Source organism: Stegostoma tigrinum, chromosome 9 (assembly GCF_030684315.1).
Source record: "Stegostoma tigrinum isolate sSteTig4 chromosome 9, sSteTig4.hap1, whole genome shotgun sequence".
NCBI classification, from domain to species: Eukaryota; Metazoa; Chordata; class Chondrichthyes; order Orectolobiformes; family Stegostomatidae; genus Stegostoma; species Stegostoma tigrinum.
In genome coordinates, this window is record NC_081362.1 from 979,191 (window position 1) to 993,673 (window position 14,483).

The following is a 14,483-nucleotide window of genomic DNA, read 5'->3' on the forward strand; positions in this document are numbered from 1 at the left end:
TGGTCTTCTGAGTGACAGTGTTTTATGAATACTATTTTAGAATCAACCAGTCCATTTCTCATAGTCTAACTCTCACATGTTGAAGACTTAGCATTGTGGAGCAGGAACTGGTCATTTGAGCATCCAAGCCCGCCTCACCATTTGATAAGATCGTGCCTCATCTTTTTGTAGCCTTGACTGTACTTTGCTGTCACTCTCTCTCTCTCTTCACTCACCCACCTACCCCCACCACCAAGTAATCTTCAACTGCCCCCCTTCTCTTATTCATGTAAGTTATATCTAACTTAACCTTGAATATATTCAAGGACCCAGCCTCCAATACTTGCTGAGGAGGGGAATTCCACAAACCAACAATCCTCAGAGAAAACAAACTCCCCTCATCTCTAGACTAAAGCGGGAACTACAGAGTCTGGAGTCAGAGACATCACAGTGTGGAGCTGGAGGAGCACAGCAGGCCAGGTAGCATCAGAGGAGTGGGGAAGTTGACATTTCAGGTCGGGACCATTCTTCAGAAATGGGGGAGGGGGACAGGAGTTGGGAAATAAATAGAGGAGGAGTTGGGTTGGGGAATGTAGGTGGGATGGTGATAGGTAAGTGCAGGTAAGGAGTGATGAGGATTAGTCTGAGGTGGGTGGGGTGAATGTGTGGGAGAGCAGACTGTCAGGTTGTGTTGGGTCAAGCAGGCAGGAGGAAGGATGGGTAGGGCTGGCAAAGGCAGGTGGATGGTGATTCGTTACATGCAGATAGGGTAGTGGGGGTTAGTTGGTGGGATGGGTAGGGTGGATAGTTAGGCAAGAAGATGAACAGGTTGTGTCAGGTCAAGGAGGTGGGGATGAGAGCAACGTCTGGACACTGGATGAAGCCAGGGATGTGGAGATTTTAAAACTGGTGAATTTCATGTTTAGACCATTGGGCTGTAGGCTCCCAACGTGCACAGTGTGTTGTGACACTGGAGGGGGCTCAGGATGGACATGTCACCCAGGGAGTGGGAGGGGGAGTTAAAATGGTTGGCAACTGGAAGCTGTTAAGGTTTATCATGTACAGAGTGCAGATGCTCTATGAAATGGTCCCCCGAGTGTCTACTTGTTTTCACTGATGTAGAAGAGGCCATATTGGGAGCAACAGATCCAGTAGACCAAGATGGAGGATGTACAAGTGACCCCCTGTCGGATATGAAAGGTTTGCTTTGAACCTCGAAAGGAGGTGAGGGGGGAGGTGTAGCACTTTCTGTGGTAGCAAGGAAAGGTGCTTGGTGTGGTGGGGTTAGTGGGAAGTGTGGAGTACTTGATGGAGTCACAGAGTGAGTGGTCCTTACTAAAGGCCGGGAGGGCTGGGAAGGGAAATATCTCTTTGGTTGTGGGGTCAGATTGCAGGTGGTGGAAAACGACATGCAGATGCACTGGTTGGTGAGGTGATATGTGAGGACAATGGGGATTCTGTTTTTTTGTGGGAGGGGGGTTGAGGGCAGAAGTGCAGGAAATGTAAGAGATGCAGTTGAGGGCATGTTTGATCACTAGAGGGGGGAACGATGTGGTCCTCCTTGAAATAGGAGGACGTCTGGGATGTCCAGGAGTGGAATGCTCCCATCTTGGGAGCAGATGTGGCAGAGGCAAAGGAATTGGGAATAGGGGATCACATTCTTGCAGGAGGGTGAGTGAGAGGAGGTCTAGCCCAGCTAGCTGTGGGAGTCAGTTGGCTTGAAATAGATGTTGGTGTTGAGGCAGTTACCAGAGGTGGAAATAGAGAGGTCCAGGAGGACAGGGAGGTATTGGAGATGGTCCATGTGGACTTAAGGTTGGGGTGAAAGGTGTTTGTAAAGTTGATGAACTGTTCAAGCTCCTCATGGGAGCATGAGGCAGCACTGATACAGTCATCAATGTAATGGAGGAAAAGGTGGGGGTTGTGCCAGTGGAGCAGCAGAAAAGGGACTGCAACATGTATCCTATGAAGAGGCAGGCCTAGCTTGGGCCCATGTGGGTGCCCATAGCTGCCACCTCCTCCCGACTTTCTACTTTATTTGAGCGACATCCTGGACTTAAACAGTGTTCTCAGGTTCTGGTTTCTTTGTTAAGAGCAGTACAGCCTCCTAATATCCTATTGAGTCCACTTAGATCACCCCTCATTCTTCTAAACAACAGATATGTGTGTCATATAAGGACCAACCATAATTTTTTTTTACTTTATAATGATCCATTGTCTCAGCTCCACTTGAACTAGCAGGAAATCTTGCTATTTCCTTGTTCCATCTTGAGTACCAGCTACACTCGGATACAAGATGTACCCAGGTTAAGGGAATCTGATTTTTAATCCATACCCAGGAGAGAGAAAAAGGGAAATAGGGTTTCTTAAACACCTTCTGAGGTTTGGTATAAGTGAATTGGGGATCTGGCATTTGGTAGCTGGAGTTTATTCGTTACTGAGCCCAAAACATTGGCACTGGATTGGCCACATTCATCAACTGAATAATAGCTGTGATATCCAAAGACTTTCCTTCAGTTCAGTGAAATATGTTTTAGTTCATAACAAGTCAGGGTTTGCCTTGATGCTGGGTAGGAGTGGAAATATTTCTGAAAACAGCTGCATCAACTAACCAAAAATCAACATGGCAACTGTAATCTTTTGCAAGGGTGGTCATGCTGATAAAATTGACGAACCAAATCATTGATCTTTCTAAATAAATGACATTACTGGATAGGAGAAATAAGTTAAAAGTTTGACACAATGTAGATATGCCTTTTTCTAAGTTTTTGGTGTTTTCATTTTTAACTGAGGATTTTATCCTGATCAGGAATATACAAAGGACCCTCCTGCTCAAAATGAAAAAAATGTTTAAATTTTAAGAGTCCTTTTGTATGGGAGTAAAATGTGGTTTTGTACCTGACACTGATTAAGTGGAGTTGGTAGCTCACTGGAATCAAGATTGAATGCTGAATTTGTTGCCATTGCTATAGCTAATCTCCCATTCGATAAAGTGAAACAGTGATGAAGTGGAGCTGATAGGTTTGAGTCTCAGCCAGAATCTTCCTCCTCTTTTTATGTCTGTAGGAAAGCAGAGGCCATTTCAGCATGAGATCTTGGATAACCACATTAAAGACAGAGACTTGTTCCAGAGAAAATTAGTTGTGAATTGATTTTAAACAATAACTTCTTCATGCAACTTTAACGAAGGATCTGATAAGGTGAAACTTTAAATCAAGTGTTGTTGCTGTTTTCCCCATAGATCCTAAATGATCATTTCATTTCATTTCTCTGTCTCATAATCACTTCCACTTTGACACTTATTTTGACAATAAATCCAAGACAAAGACAAAAACAAATATACCTAGGCCAAGCTTTTCAAATAGATGGTGGTCACTTTGCTCAGTCCAGGCAAAGAGAAAGCTGAACTTTTGGAGCTGCCATCTTTTTCAGACTAGTTGTTTAACTAAGGCCCCATTCTTTTGGCTTTGTTGAATGTAAATCAAAAGCTCAGAGCTTTGTTTTGAAGAAGAGAGGAATTATCCTGCTGTTCTGGCCTGAATTTGTGTCATAATCAGCATCAGAAAAGATAGATTATTTGAGGGAGCTTGCAGTTCCCAACCTTTGTTGCCGCATTTCCTGCAACAGTCAGACAGTGACCGCATGTTGAAAGTACTTGGCTGTAAAACACTTTGAGATGATCCAAAGTGGTAAAAAGTACTCTATAAATGCAAGTATTTACTAAGGAAAAAACTGCTCAAAAAATCATTTCTGTTTTTTTGTGAAATCAATTCTCAAAAAAATTTGAAGCTGCTGTCGAGTCGTACAGTGCAGAAACAAATTCTTTGCTCTAACCAGTCCATGAAGAACATAATCCCAAACTGAACTAGTCCCACCTGCCTACTCCTGGCCCATATCCTTCCAAATCTTTCCTATTCATGTACTTATTTAAGTGTATTTTAAATGTAACTGTACCCACATCCACCACTTCTGGAAGTGCATTCCACACACGCATCACTCTCTGTGTAAACAAATATTTCCCTTGTGTCTTTTTTTTAATCTCTCTCCTTAAAAATGTGACCCCTAGTCTTGAAATCCTCTATCCTAGGGAAAAGACACATACCACTAACTCTATCTGTACCCCTCATGATTTTATAAATATCTGTAAAGTCACTGCCTGGAATGTGGAGGCAGGTTCAATTAAGCATTCAAGAGGGCATTGGATGTTCGTTTAGACCAAGCTGGTGTTGAGTGATGTTGGAAAAAGGCAGGAGATTGGCACTAGGCGATAGAACTGGCACAGGTATGATGAGCAGATGGCCTCCTCCTGCACTGCATTTGAATCATAGATTCTGTGAAGTTATTGGCATCAGCCAACAATTAGCATGTCTGAGTGTTGATTGGCCATGAATTGGTTTGGATGATATCCTTGTTAAGTTCTGAGGAAAGGTCACCAGACCCAAAATGTTATCTCTTTTTGCCCTTCACAGATGCTGCCAGACCTGCTGAGCTTTTCAAGCAACTTTGTTTTTGTTCCTTGTTAAGTTAAACAGTTTTAGATTATAAGAGCAGGAATGATACAAAATTTTGGTTTGGCCCCCACACCATAAGAGTACTGTGTGCAGTTCAGGTCACCACACGACAGGAAAATAGGAAGGATGTGATTGTACTGGAGGGAGTGCAGTGGAGATTCACTGGGATGCTGCCTGGTATGTAGCTTCCTAGCTATGACACAAGACTGATTAAGCTTGGATAGTTTTCTTTGAAGCAGAGAAGGTTGAGGCAAGACTTGATTGAGATATATAAGATTATGAGGGGCATGAACAGGTTGGATTGAAAGCAAGATAACAAAGTGTGGAGCTGGATGAACACAGCAGGCCAAGCAGCATCTCAGGAGCACAAAAGTTGAGGCCTCTCTGATGAAAGGTCTAGGCCTGAAACGTCAGCTTTTGTGCTCCTGAGATGCTGCTTGGCCTGCTGTGTTCATCCAGCTCCACACTTTGTTATCTTGGATTCTCCAGCATCTGCAGTTCCCATTATCATTGGATTGAAAGCAGTTGTTTCGTGTAGTTCAAGGATAAATAACAAGAGGGCATAATTTCAAGTAAAATGCTGGAAGTTTCAAGGGGATTTGAGGAAAAGCCTTTTTACCCAAGGTTTCTGGAATGCACAAACCTGGGAATGTAGTGAGGCAGGAAACCTCACAGCCTTTAAAAGTACTTGTGAGCACTTAGTGTGCTCACATTAATAACATGCAAAGATATTGGCCTAGTTGATGATTTGAAGGGTCTCTGCTCTACTGTATGATTCTAGTTTCTATTTAAGAGCCTACAGTCAGAACTACTGCAGGTGATTTGGATTTTCCTGGAAGTTCTTCTCTGGGTTCCAGTCTTACTGAACTTTCCTTTTTTTTTAAAGGCTGTCCTGTCTTGACTGCAGATACATGTGCTAAGTGAGTAAAGTGATCTTAGAGTCCTCTTTTTTGTGTGCTACTCTGCTTCACCTACATTGAAAATTGTGTCTCGGGTGAGCCTGGGTGTTTTAAACCACTGACACAAAGTGTGAACACATGGCTAGAATGAAACAGAGACTGGAAAGAGGTTTTCGGTTTAGGCTTCACTCAACTTCGACATGTATTGCACAGTTTCTGTTACCTGTACGTGGGCACATATGAGTTGTCTCACTTTGTTACTTTTATTTAATGATTATGATCTTTTAATATTACACAGGATATCCCCCAGACTTTCCCTTTACATGGGTAAGAAATGTATGGGGTGTATCACTAACTGAGGAAACATACTGAAACTATGTCATCTTGGTTGCAATGGGACAAAATTAACGCTGAGATCAGAAAAATTGTGACTCAATTGGAAAAGAACAAAATTTCCTTCTCAAAGATGGCAGAGGTAATTAGTTACTAATCAAACAAGAATAATGACCTTTATCAGTTTGTTAAAACTTTAATAGCTATTAGTTCAGAATATTTGCAAGTAATTGAAAGTTTCTATAAGATTTAAGTCCTTCGCTATGCAGTATCATACAATTTCACATCATGGAAGGTAGTCATTCAGCCTATTGCCCCTGTCCTGGCTAATAAGGAGACATGGAAACTAATGAAATTTTCCAGATTTTGGTTGGGAGCTTTTTAAGTTACAGTGCATATATTTTTGAAATGTGATGAGGGTTTCTGTCTCAAAAGCCATTTCAGATGAGTTCCAGAGTTCCACCATCCTCTACGCGGGTCAAAATCCTCTTGATCCATTCTAAACTTTGCATTGATTGCTCCATGCCCAGAATGATAGAGTAATTCAACACACAAGAAAGTCATTTGGTCCATCATATCAAAGTCATTCACTTTCTGGGACAGCCCCAGTTAACATTTAATGGAGATAATGGGAACTGCAGATGCTGGAGAATCCAAGATAACAAAGTGTGAAGCTGGATGAACACAGCAGGCCAAGCAGCATCTCAGGAGCACAAAAGCTGACGTTTCGGTCCTAGACCCTTCATCAGAGAGATGAAGGGCGAGTCGTTACTACCCCCTAAGCAGTCAGTTCAAGGGCAATTCGGGGATGGGTGAAATAAGCTTTTCCAGAGATACCCACATCCCATCTCAGAGAGATGAAGGGTCTAGGCCTGAAACATCTGCTTTTGTACTCCTGAGATGCTGCTTGGCCTGCTGTGTTCATCCCGCTTCACACTTGGTGAACATTTAACGGGAATCAGTTAATTAATTTCCTCATCCTACTGCCTCATTGCCTCATTTACAGGCATAACCATCTTGATCTGTCATAAAATCTGTTCACTTATTGGTTTCAAACTGCACAGCATTTTCTGCACAGAAACAGATCATTTGGCACAACTGTTCTCTGCCAGTGTTTACGTTCCATTTTAGTTTCCTCCCACTCTAATTCGTCTGATCTTGTGTATAACCTGATGTCTTTCTCCCTCATGTTTAACTTCTTGCTCCTAAAATTAACCTCTGGAACTTGCCTCAATTGTGCTCTGTGGCAGCAATTTTAATTCTTTCCACTCTCAATAGGCTCTAAGCCACTACATTAAACTTCACCACCATTTCTCTTTATATGTTCTTTAATTACAGTCTGACTTGATGTTGAAATCTCATCCATCCCCTAACATCCAGTTCTGCCTAAAACTTCCACATTACAGTGTAATCTGAGGATCCAGTCAACTCCCAGTTCTTTCTTTGAAGTGACCCATGATAGATTCTTTTCAATCTCCAGGTCACTGAATGAGATGGAAGAGTCTAAGGAATCCTTATGGAGCGTGAAATTCTGTCCTTTCCAAATTCAATTTGAAATTTGAATTTTCAAAAGTATTCTTTCACGCAATGTGGGTGTCTCTGGAAAAGCTTATTTCACCCATCAACTGACTGCTTAGGGGGTAGTAATGACTCACTCATATTACTGTGGGTCTGGATTAACACGTGGGCTAGATCAGGTAGGGATGTAAGATTTCTTTCCATGAAAGACATTCATGAGCCAGGTGGATCTTTACAACAATTGATGATAGTTTCATTATCACCATCGCAGAGGCTAGCTTTCAATTCCAGATTTTGTAAATTGTATTTAAATTCCACCAGTTGCTACAGTGGGACTTGAGCCCTCTTCACCAGAGCTTTAATCTGGACGAAGACTCAGCTTCTGGTTGCTGATTGAGTTTGCATCTTTTGGATTGTTTGTCTGACCGATTCACATTGAGTGTTGCTTCAAACCCACTGTCTGAGGGTCAGCACAGAGGGAGCGCCACACCGTCAGAGGTAACCACCTTTCAAATGAGATCTTATAGTGTAAACAGGGATGAGATTGTAGACTCACTCTCTGAGTCAGTGGGTTTGGTTGCAAACGTTTCATCACCCTGCAAAGTAACATCATCATTGTGCTTCTGGTGAAGTGTCAGTGTTCTGTTCTGAGACAGCAAGAACTGCAGATGCTGGAGTCTGAGAAAACACGGTGTCTCAGTGGTTAGCAATGCAGCCTCACAGCACCAGGGACCCGGGTTCGAGTCCAGCCTCGGGTGACTGTCTGTGTGGAACAACATAGAACATAGAACAGTACAGCACAGAACAGGCCCTTCAGCCCACAATGTTGTGCCGACCATTGATCCTCATGGATGCACCCTCAAATTTCTGTGACCATATGCATGTCCAGCAGTCTCTTAAATGACCCCAATGACCTTGCTTCCACAACTGCTGGCAACGCATTCCATGCTCTCACAACTCTCTGCGTAAAGAACCTGCCTCTGACATCCCCTCTATACTTTCCACCAACCAGCTTAAAACTATGACCCCTCGTGCTAGCCATTTCTGCCCTGGGAAATAGTCTCTGGCTATCGACTCTATCTATGCCTCTCATTATCTTGTATACCTCAATTAGGTCCCCTCTCCTCCTCCTTTTCTCCAATGAAAAGAGACCGAGCTCAGTCAACCTCTCTTCATAAGATAAGCCCTCCAGTCCAGGCAGCATCCTGGTAAACCTCCTCTGAACCCTCTCCAAAGCATCCACATCTTTCCTATAATAGGGCGCCCAGAACTGGACGCAGTATTCCAAGTGCGGTCTAACCAAAGTTTTATAGAGCTGCAACAAGATCTCACGACTCTTAAACTCAATCCCCCTGTTAATGAAAGCCAAAACACCATATGCTTTCTTAACAACCCTGTCCACTTGGGTGGCCATTTTAAGGGATCTATGTATCCGCACACCAAGATCCCTCTGTTCCCCCACGCTGCCAAGAATCCTATCCTTAATCCTGTACTCAGCTTTCCAATTCGACCTTCCAAAATGCATCACCTCGCATTTATCCAGGTTGAACTCCATCTGCCACCTCTCAGCCCATCTCTGCATCCTGTCAATGTCCCGCTGCAGCCTACAACAGCCCTCTACACTGTCAACGACACCTCCGACCTTTGTGTCGTCTGCAAACTTGCTGACCCATCCTTCAATTCCCTCGTCCAAGTCATTAATAAAAATTACAAACAGTAGAGGCCCAAGGACAGAGCCCTGTGGAACCCCACTCACCACTGACTTCCAGGCAGAATATTTTCCTTCTACTACCACTCGCTGTCTTCTGTTGGCCAGCCAATTCTGTATCCAAGCAGCTAAGTTCCCCTGTATCCCATTCCTCCTGACCTTCTGAATGAGCCTTCCATGGGGAACCTTATCAAATGCCTTACTGAAGTCCATATACACCACATCCACAGCTTGACCCTCATCAACCTTACTAGTCACATCCTCAAAAAACTCGATAAGGTTTGTAAGGCATGACCTACCCCTCACAAAGCCGTGTTGACTGTATTTGATCAAGCCATGCTCTTCCAGATGGTCATAAATCTTATCCCTCAGAATCCTTTCTAACACCTTGCAGACGACAGACGTGAGACTTACCGGTCTATAATTGCCGGGGATTTCCCTATTTCCTTTCTTGAAGAGAGGAATTACATTTGCCTCTCTCCAGTCCTCAGGTACGACTCCAGTGGAGAGCGAGGATGCAAAGATCTTCGCAAGTGGCGAAGCAATTGCATTTCTCGCTTCCCAAAGCAGCCGAGGACAAATCTGATCCGGGCCTGGCGACTTGTCAATCTTAATGTTTGACAAAATTTTCAGTACATCAGCTTCCTCTATCTCTATCCATTCCAGCATGCACACCTGCTCTTCAAAGGTTTCATTCACTACACAGGTCGTTTCTTTCGTAAAGACAGAAGCAAAAAACTCATTTAGGGCTTCCCCTACCTCCTCAGGCTCCACACACAAGTTCCCTATGCTATCCCTGATCGGCCCTACTCTTTCTTTGACCATTCTCTTATTCCTCACATAAGTGTAAAATGCCTTTGTGTTTTCCCGGATTCCTTCTGCCAAGCCTTTCTCGTGCCCCCTCCTGGCTCTCCTCAGACCATTTTTGAGCTCCTTCCTTGCCTGCATGTAATCCTCTCTAGCTGAACTTGACCCTAGCTTCCTCCACCTTATGTAAGCTACCTTCTTCCTTTTCACTAGAAGCTCCACCGCTCTCGTCATCCAAGGTTCCTTTATCTTCCCCCTTCTTGCCTGTCTCAGAGGGACATATTTACTCATCACTCCCAACAACTGTTCCTTAAACCATCTCCACATGTCTATAGTTCCCTTACCATGGAACAACTGCTCCCAGTCCATGCTTCCTAACTCGTGTCTAATCGCATCATAGTTTCCTCTTCCCCAATTAAATATCCTCCCATTCTGCCTAATCCTCTCCTTCTCCATAGCTATGTAGAATGAGAGAGTGTTATGGTCACTATCACCAAAATGCTCTCCCACCACAAGATCTGATACCTGCCCCGGCTCGTTACCGAGCACCAAGTCTAGAATGGCCTCTCCCCTCGTCGGCCTGTCAACGTACTGCGTTAGGAAACCCTCCTGAACACACCTTACAAAAACAGCTCCATTCAAATCTTCTGCTCGAAGGAGGTTCCAATCAATATTAGGAAAGTTAAAGTCACCCATTACAACAACCCTACTGCGTCCACACTTTTCCAAAATCTGTCGACCTATGCTTTCTACAATCTCCCTGCTGCTATTGGGGGGCCTGTAGTAAACCCCTAACGAGGTGACTACTCCCTTGCTGTTCCTAATTTCCACCCATACTGACTCAGTAGGCAGATTTTCCTCGACAATGGAAGCTTCTGTAGCTGTGATACCCTCTCTGATTAGTAGTGCTACACCCCCTCCTCTTTTTCCCCCCTCCCTATTCTTTTTAAATGTTCTAAACCCTGGAATATCCAGCAACCATTCCAGCCCATGAGAAACCCATGTCTCTGTTATGGCCACAACATCATAGCACCAGGTACTGATCCATGCTCTAAGTTCATCACTTTTATTCCTGATACTCCTTGCATTAAAGCAAACACACTTTAACCGATCCCTTGGTTCCTTCCCAGGAAAATCCTTCCCACTAGCTGGTCTATCTCTTGCTACTGCCTCACCTGCATCAACGCTCACCTCTGGTATACAGCTCAGGTTCCCACCCCCCTGCCATACTAGTTTAAACCCTCTCGAACTACTCGAGCAAACCTTCCACCCAGGACATTGGTCCCCTTCCAGTTCAGATGCAACCCGTCCTTCTTGTACAGGTCCCACCTTCCCCAGAAGGCATCCCAATTATCAACATATCTGAAACCCTCCCTCCTACACCAGCTGCGTTTGCACAGCAGGAGTTTGCACATTCTCCCCGTGTCTGTGTGGGTTTCCTCCGGGTGCTCCAGTTTCCTCCCACTGTCCAAAGATGTGCAGGCTAGGTGGATCGGCCATGCTAAGTTGTCCGTAGTGTTCAGGGGTGTGTGGGTTATAGGGGGATGGGTCTGGATGGGATGCTCCAAGGTTTGGTGTGGAATTGTTGAGCCAAAGGGCCTGTTTCCACACTGTAGGGATTTTATTCTATTAAAAAAAAGTGTGGAGCAGCAGGCCAGGCAGCATCAGAGGAGCATATTTACATGTTTTTGATAATATAAATAACAAGTCGGACAGAACACAGACACTTCACTGGAGGTGCACTGACAACGTTCCCTAGCAGGGTGACGAAATGTTTGCAACCAAATCCACTGGTTCAGCCAATCCTAAACCCCACCTCTTCCTCCGGTACATTGATGAGTGTATCGGCGCCGCCTCATGCTCCCAAGAGGAGCTCGAACAGTTCATCCACTTCACCAACACTTTCCAACCCAACCTCAAGTTCACCTGGGCCATCTCCAGCACATCCCTCACCTTCCTGGACCTCTCTGTCTCCATCTCGGGCAAAAACCTACAAACCTATATCCATTTCCAGCCCACCAACTCCCACAGCTACCGAGAGTACACCTCCTCCCACACACCTTCCTGCAAAAATTCCATCCTCTATTCCCAATTCCTTCACATCTGCTCCCAGGATGAGGCATTTCACTCCTGTACATCCCACATGTCCTTGTTCTTAAAGGACCGCAACATCCCCCCCGCAGTGGTCGAGAATGCCCTTGACCGCGTCTCCCGCAACACATCCCTCACACCCCATCCCCGCAATAACTGCCATAAAAGAATCCCCCTCATCCTCACATACCACCCCACCAACCTCCGGATACAACGCATCATCATCTGACACTTGCGCCATCTACAATCCGACCCCACCACCCAAGACATTTTTCCATCCCCATCCTTGTCTGCCTTCCGGAGAGACCACTCTCTCCACGACTCCCTTGTCTGCTCCACACGCACCTCCAACCCCACCACACCCAGCACCTTCCCATGCAACCGCAGGAAGGGGGATGGGTCTGGATGGGATGCTCCAAGGTTTGGTGTGGAATTGTTGAGCCTTCCCCTGCAACCGCAGGAAGTGCTACACTTGCCCCCACACCTCCTCCCTCACCCCCATCCCAGGCCCCAAGATGACTTTTCACATCAAGCAGAGGTTCACCTGCACATCCGCCAATGTGGTATACTGCATCCACTGTACCCGTTGTGGCTCCCTCTACATTGGGGAAACCAAACGGAGGCTTGGGAACCGCTTTGCAGAACACCTACACTCGGTTCGCAATAAACAACTGCACCTCCCAGTCGGGAACCATTTCAACTCCCCCTCCCATTCCTTAGACGACATGTCCATCCTGGGCCTCCTGCAGTACCATAATGATGCCACCCAAAGGTTGCAGGAACAGCAACTCATATTCCACTTGGGAACCCTGAAGCCCAATGGTATCACTGTGGATTTCACAAGCTTCAAAATCTCCTCTCCCCCCACTGCATCCCAAAACCACCCAGCTCGTCCCCGCATCCCTAACGTGTTCTTCCTCTCACCTATCCCCTCCTTTCACCTCTAGCCGCACCTCCATTTCCTACCTACTAACCTCATCCCGCCCCCTTGATCTGTCCATCCTCCCCGAACTGACCTATCTCCTCCCGACCTCCTCACACATACTCTCCTCTCCACCTATCTTCTCTTCTATCCATTGTTGGTCCGCCTCCCCCTCTCTCCCTATTTATTTCAGAACCCTCTCCCCATCCCCCTTTTCTGATGAAGGGTCTCGGCCCGAAATGTCAGCTTTTGTGCTCCTAAGATGCTGTTTGGCCTGCTGTGTTCATCCAGCTTCACACTTTGTTACCACTCGTAAGTGAATAGTCAACAGCATTAAAACAGAAGTTGGTCATTCAAATTGCTGTTTGTGAGAGCTTGCTGCATAAAATTGACCTTCATGTTTCCTACATTTCCCCAATCATTGTACTTCTAAATAATTTTATTGGCTGTGAGGTGTTTTGGGATTTCTTGAGATTGTGAAAGGTGCTATATAAATGTAAGTCTTTCTTGTCTGGAATATGGCCAGGTTAGATCTCATTTCTCTTGCCTAATTTATGCTTTCATCCTGGTGCAGAGATTTCTCCGATAGTTTCCTGATGGTATCATTTCCACTTTTTACCAGTCTAATTAAATTAAAACTGCTGTATGGAAGATCAACATAAGACTGAGGTACAGCACCTGTTCTTTCAATTAAACATTTTATGGCCTACTTTTTAAGCTATCACCATCCCTTTGGTCCTGGAGGACTAACTTCTCTACGCTCAGTTGCATCTGTCTTGCCTCCTGTCACAGACTTACCTTTGCCCTTCACTGATCCACTCCTTGTTAAAAGTCTATTGCATCTGAAACGTTTCCCAGTTCTGTTGAAGGGTCACAGGATCTTAAATATGAACTCTGTCTCTCTCTCTCTCTGTCTTTCCACAGGTGCTGTTTGAGTTTAAGGTTTCCAGCATTCTCTGTTTCTAAATTAGAACATGGTTGCTTGTGAATCCATTCATGCAGTGCCTTGCACAGCGTTGCACTTGTTCAACGCCAGCTCCATTGACTTTCAAGAGAAGTTGCGGGAAAAGCTCAGCAGGTCCAGCAGCAGCTCAGTTCTGAGGAAGGGTCACTGGACCCGAAACGTTAACTCTGATTTTTCTTCACAGATGCTGCTAGACCTTCTGAGCTTTTCCAGCAACTTCTGTTTTTGTTCCTGATTTACAGCGTCTGCATTTTTTTTGTTTCTATTCAGTTTCAACACTCTGGCCAACAACTATCCCAGATCATCTCCAAACGTATATTCCAAGCCACAGCCTTTTTTATTCGTCCATGAGAAATGCTTGCCCCGCAGCTTGGCTGGCATTTATTGACCTTCTCAAGGGCAAGCCGAGGTGGGATCTAGGGCTGAACCATCAGCCTTCCTGCTCCTCTGATGCTGCTTGGCCTGCTGTGTTCATCCAGCTCCACACCGTGTTATCTATTGTCTTTCTGATATTAGATTGCTGCTGCTTCTCACGTTTTCATTATTAAGGCCAATCCATCAGTCATTAAGTTGTTTGTTGGAGCCATTTCTCCATTTGATCCCACAGCCTTTCTATCTCCTCCTTCAGAATCCCATGAAAGCATTTTGTCTCTGCACTATATTGACTGGTACCTGCCTCGTTGCTGAGCCTTCTCTCTCTTTTCTGAAGTCCTTTAATTTTGAAATGTGCCTCATGAAATGTTGTTTATTT